Below are 6,473 nucleotides of genomic sequence, written 5' to 3'. Positions count from 1 at the left end.
TGGTTTTCAGGTTATCTGGACTGGGTCATATCTTTCATAACTTTAAGAAAGTTTAAAGTTTAAAAAAGACGTAAATCTTTTAAATGGAATTGATGTAAGGATTTCTTTCCACCAGAGGCCTACAGGTCAAAATGGAGAAACAGTGCAACAGACATACAGCATCAGAGCAACACATTTCTCCAAGAACCAGGTTTCAACAATGAACAATAAATAGTTAACCAGCCACCCACACAAACACGTGCTTAACTTCCCTCCAATCCCAGTTTCCCACCAAAACCCCACACCCACCCAGTATGTTGGGAAAACACCCAATAAAAGCTAGAAATCCATCAGAGGCTAAAGAACCTTTAAGCTCTCCTTCAAACTTTAAGAGACCATAGACTTCTCATCAAGTAAGAACTTTATTTTAAGATTTATGGTTAAATCCATTCATTTTATTTCTATTTGAGAGATTATACTAGAAGGTTGGCATATTCTTTCTACTTAACTGGTCAATATGTATTCAGATATAGGATTATATCTAAATTTTCATTTTCAATCATTTTTATTACAAAACAAGACCAGACAATGCTTATCTGATTCTAGTGTCTAGGATAACATACCAAACAAACTCAAGACTTCTGAATATATTTCAATTTGTCTCTTAGGTATGTTGCATATTAATAAGGGAATATTTTATTTTTTGTGATTATTTCAGACAAGAACATTGTGGACATTCTGACAATGAGTTTCCTGAAATGTCCACACAAGGCTTTCAGAACCTAACACTGGAACATCCGGAAGACCGAACTATAGCACAGCCTAAAACAATCCAGCAAAATACACGTAAATTACATAAAAGTATAAATACTTCCTACTGTTAAACCTTTTATTTGCATATGTGTTTAAAATTTCTGTGTCATATTCAGAAGTCAAGGACACCCAGACTACCAGTGATGATCCAATTGCTTCAGGTGGGATGATCTGTATATATCTTATAAATAAATTAATTCTTTTTTCACTTAGCCATTCAGTGCATAAAGGTCTCTCATATTTGATATGATTTCTCTAATCTTTTAGATGTGGCTCATACCACAGAAGAACAAGAGAGGTTCATACGAGTAAAAGAATATAACTTTGAACAAGTTTTAGAGGAGTATAAATGTACAGTTAGAAAATCACTTTGAATAATGGACAGTTTATTAGAAAACTATGGACATAAATAATACAACTGTAAAACAGTCCATTAGGGAACTTGCTCCATCTTTGTACATAACCCACAAATCCTTGAAAAAGTCTTTTGTGAGGAGTGAAAATTTGTTAAAAATACTAATACCGATACTCAATAATCAGAAGAAGTGACCGAATAACATTCCAGGTTTGAAAATTGAAAATACCCCAAGATCACCCCATGATTTCTGCTTTGGTGAAAACCTGAGTTCTTCAAATAGTTTGCTCTGTCATGATCCATACACAACTCAATTTTTTTAACTTGATTTTCGCTAGATTTTTAATGTAGTGTTTTCAAGGCTTGTATTTCACTGTGCTTGCATTTTGGATAAAGTGGTTAAAACTGCTTGAAATTGTAATTGCATTGCTTTCATGACAATTTGCTATCTTACTGAATAGTTCACTTTTTAGATAAAAATAAGCCTTATTGCATTTGCCTGTGCATGTGGCTATAGTTACTCTTAATCATTTTTAAGTTTTATGGACATTCATGGATATGGTTGTTGAGCTTGTGTGACATGTTGACTGCTTTCAAGAATCAGCAGCAGAAACTAAGGTCTTGATCTAGGTTTTTGTCGATACCAGTGGAGACTGTATTATACCAGTATATGTGCAGGACAGTGAGATCTTGCTGCCTTCCATTGTGAATACATTGGTTTGATCTGGTTTAATGCTATTGTCAGCAGCCTCTATTATAATAATATATTGAATTTTTTAAAGGATTTCTTCTCTGATTGTTCAACCGCTAAGCAATACCAACATACAGTATGTAAGATCCATGTTAATATTCAAAGCAAATAAAGATCAAAGTCTGAGAATTAAGAAAGGAAACTGTACTCGAATGAAAGAGGTAAACATCTCCCCCTGCTGGGAAAAAAATCAAGCTTGAGTTTTTTGTAAAATCTGATTTTTGTGTCACTGTGGGCTCCATGGTGCAGTAGTACAGTGCAGAGTCTGATACTGCAGCAGGAAAGATCTCCACAACTACTTTCCTGTCCTTTTTACGAACTTTGGTCGATAGTCTTGGGTCATGTTCAGCTTTAGAGATACTATATGAGGATTTAGGAATTAGCAGAAGAAACTCTGGTTCTGATTGAGGTTTTTGTCGATACCAGTGGAGATTTCTAGCTGAATCATCATATGTGCAGGTCAGTGTGATGTTGCTGCCTTCACTTGAAGATATGATGGTTTGTTCTGGTGTAATGCTGCTGTCAACAGCACCTGCTGTAAAACATTACAACAACATAAACATTTATATTTTCATTGTGTAAGTTAATTAATCATGTTTAGGTATCAGCTCATTTCCAGCATTCACCTAAAGTTTGTGTATAATATAAATGTCTTACCAATGTTTGTTTTTAACAACTATGAAATTAAAGAAGCGTAACATGACTGTTGTGTACGGAAGCCCAGAGAGGCCATGTGGTATTTTTTTTTTTTGCTTTTGTTTTCTCGTGATCACGACTTAATTGTCTCGTGATCACGAGATAACAAAAGTTGTTTTCTCATGATCATGACATAATCAGAACCGCGGTGAAGTTAGTTTGATATTCGGACATTAGACAGACACTCGGAAGCGCTAGTTTAGGGACCGTTGACAAATTTCTGTACGACTGAGAAAATTAAGTCGTGATCACGAGAAAACAAAAGCAAAAAAAATATCACATGGCCTCTCTGGGCTTCCATAGTTGTGTCTCTCTTGCAGTAGGTATAAATGGCAGGATCTCTGTGAAACTTTCTAAACTGTATCTTACCACATCTAGCTCCACCCACTTTTACTTAGTCATTGTCATGTCAGCTCTGGCATTATATGTGCTAAATCCATTGTTTAAATTAATTGATATTTCATAATATATTTTATGACATGTTAAAATCTGATAAGCCTGATTTTTGCTAAAATTAGTGATAGTATTAAGCAGTTTTCTAGCATAAAAACCTCTTTACTAATTGTATGCATATTGTGTCTGTAGTATAATAACTGGATTCAATCATATATTAAAATTAATTTTAATTAGTCTGTAGTGCTACATGCTACACAGTGTAGTTAAAGCTATAGTTATCTGTTTGTGTCTAAAGACAGACTTCAATATCTACCCTGAATGAGCCTTCCTAACATCCCCAAATGAAATGCTTCACTATGCTTGTGTAAACAAATATTTGAATAAATGAATCCCATTGTCAAGGTATGAACACAATTTAAATTTGACTAAAGTCTTGCAATGTTCACGAATTGCAATGAACATTGCAATTTGTGAACCTCTGTGATAAACAGATGAGCATCAACATACTCCTTAATCTCTATCACTACTGAACCTTTGCTTACCTGCTGCTCTTTCTAATTCGTTTACAGTGAATAATTTTTGGCATATGTTTGTACTGGTATTTCTGAGTATGTGCACATTTTGTCATGACCAAGATAGCGGTGCGTGCACAACGCGAGGCTCAGCGTCTCCCCAGATTCTGCGATTTAGTAGTTATTTCTATACTAGTTGCAAGTTTATTCACTCAGAATAGCCTTGCATATATCTCGTACAGCCGACAAGCATTGTTGGACAACTATCATAACTGGATTAATGATAATTTATCGACCTTTCAACTCTCTCTTTGGAAATCGCTAAAACACTATGTATCTCCACTCCAGCTCACCCGGCAGAGAGAGCGCAGTGCTGGCCAGTTCTTGACCTTGCACGTTTCTACAGAAAAAAACTTGTTAGGATTATTGTACTGTTAGGATCTTGTTTGTGCCAGTAAAGCAAAATGTAATTGCTGCTTGTCTCGTATGAACATTTTAGAGTAACAGTGTCTGTTTCTTTCTTGGTAATGCTGCCAACTTCATCCATCAGCCCAATTGTATCTGCAAAACTGCATGTTGTAAAGGAGAAAATGTAATAAATGTTAGGAATCTTTCAGCTATTTTGTAAACAAAATATTGTCTTAAGAATATGAAAGATTGTTAGATTGATTCTTACAAACTTTGCAATCAGTTAATTCAATTTATGAACTGATAAAAATAAATGACCTGTAACTAGAGTGAGACTCAGTGGTATGTATCTCGCTATGTACAGTAAGTTGTATAGTTGATCCATTTCTGAACACAGCTCTGTGAGGATTCTGTATAATAGTGCTGTATGTGCTGAACTTTACACACCTCTAGAAGGCCACACCCAGGAAGTGATGCTGTTGTAGCATAATTTTACACAGATCATCACTTCACAGTACCATCTGACTTCACCTCTTAAACATATCTTTTGGAGTTAGAGGTCAGGGCTGTGTCTCAGGACTCTAATACCAAAAGACACAATATCTCACAATACTTTAAAATTTGATACTAACTTTTGAAACTAAGTAGATAAGCACTTTTTTTTTTACTTTATTTATATAGAAAAGCTATACTCGCTTTCTTTTGCAGGTTCTGCAGATGCTGGATCACAGAGGGTAAGAGACATATTCCCAATACCCACAGCAATTAAGTGCTGAAGTATTTCAATCAATATCTAAAGCACACTTGGTGAGCCCTGGGCTAGCACAGGCAAATGAAACATATGTTCATCATATCAAATCTCAAGCAATATAAACAGAGAAATAACTGCTTATAAGAATTAACAATCAATATCATTATTCCTGGAATGGTTTGGCATTTTGGGGTTCCTCTGGCATGTGAACTTTACACTGTCATTTACTAAGCTAGCTAAAGTCAGTCAGCTAAAAGCTGCCACCACATGCTGTGGAGACTGTCCAGTCTGGCCCTCCCTTCTCCTCCAGAGCTCAGAGATGACATTGTTAATGGCGACAGTATAAAGCTGGGATGGAAGCCAGTAACCCCAACATCAGTGCTCACTTGGTGTGTTGTGGTTGTATGTGTGTTGAGATTCCGTTTTGTGTTTTTGCTTCTAACAGTTCTGGTTTAATCTTTGCCTGCCTTGACTACGAGTTTGATCTGCTCCTTGATTTTGGTTTTGCTGCCTTATATAATCTTTGCACATGTAAATATTGAGACATTGTATATGTTCACTGGCATTAAGGGTTTGAATGCCATTTATGTTCATTTCTTCTTTTTTTTTTTTGTTTAGGTCAGATAACTAATCTCAGTGTGTTTCTGTTTTGTTGAAGTCTTCCCAGTTCACTGTGCTGTACATATCACTACATCACAATATATCACCTTAATTCACTGCTGTGTTGTGTGAATCATTCCTGTTAACTTTGGGGCATCATATATATGTTCTGTTTTACCTCCTACATATACAGTGATGGAAAAAATTATTTGATCCCCTGATGATTTTGTACGTTTGCCCACTGACAAAGAAATGATCAGTCTGTAATTTTAATGGTAGGTTTATTTGAACAGTGAGAGGCAGAATAACAACAAAAAAATCCAGAAAAATGCATTTCAGAAAAGTTCTACATTGATTTGCATTTTAATGAGTGAAATAAGTATTTGATCCCCTATCAGTCAGAAAGATTTCTGGCTCCCAGGTGTCTTTTATACAGGTAAGGAGCTGAGATTACAGTAGGAGCACTCTCGGGGAGTGCTCTTAATCTCAGCTCGTTAACTGTATGAAAGACACCTGTCCACAGAAGGAGGCAATCAATCAGATTCCAAACTCTCCATCATGGCCAAGACCAAAGAGCTGTCCATGGATGTCAGGGACAAGACTGTAGACCTACACAAGGCTGGAATGAGCTACAAGACCATCACCAAGCAGCTTGGTGAGAAGGTGACAACAGTTGGTGCAATTATTCCCAAATGGAAGAAACACAAAAGGACTGTCAATCTTCCTCGGTCTGGGGCTCCATGCAAGATCTCACCTCATGGAGTTTCAATGATCATGAGAACGGCGAGGAATCAGCCCAGAATTACACTGGAGGATTTTGTCAATGATCTCAAGGCAGCTGGGACCATAGTCACCAAGAAAACAATTGGTAAAACACTATGCCGTAAAAGACTGAAATCCAGTAGCACCCGCAAGGTCCCCCTGCTAAAGAAAGCACATGTACAGGCTCATCTGAAGTTTGCCAGTGAACATCTGAATGATTCAGAGGAGAACTGGGTGAAAGTGTTGTGGTCAAATGAGACCAAAATCCAGCTCTTTGGCATCAACTCAACTCGTCGTGTTTGGAGGAGGAGGAATGCTGCCTATGACCCCAAGTACACCATCCCCAGGTGACAGGACAACTGCACTGCATCAAAGGGACGATGGACGGGGCCATGTACTGTTAAATCTTGGATGAGAACCTCCTTCCCTCAGCCAGGGCATTGAAAATGG

The 6,473-nt window shown here is 37.0% G+C and overlaps 1 long non-coding RNA gene across 1 annotated transcript; it reads left to right on the top strand.

The window, feature by feature from the left end:
- Positions 1-323: 323 nt before the first annotated feature.
- Positions 324-5,123, top strand: LOC131349813 (uncharacterized). The gene is made up of 4 exons (XR_009204115.1): positions 324-392; positions 698-825; positions 909-953; positions 4,619-5,123. It is a non-coding gene; the product is annotated as an uncharacterized LOC131349813 (long non-coding RNA).
- Positions 5,124-6,473: the final 1,350 nt, after the last annotated feature.

This window comes from Hemibagrus wyckioides, unplaced genomic scaffold (assembly GCF_019097595.1).
Source record: "Hemibagrus wyckioides isolate EC202008001 unplaced genomic scaffold, SWU_Hwy_1.0 Contig13, whole genome shotgun sequence".
NCBI classification, from domain to species: domain Eukaryota; kingdom Metazoa; phylum Chordata; class Actinopteri; order Siluriformes; family Bagridae; genus Hemibagrus; species Hemibagrus wyckioides.
The sequence above is the reverse complement of the archived record's forward strand: the minus strand, read 5'-3'. Positions and strand labels throughout refer to the sequence as shown.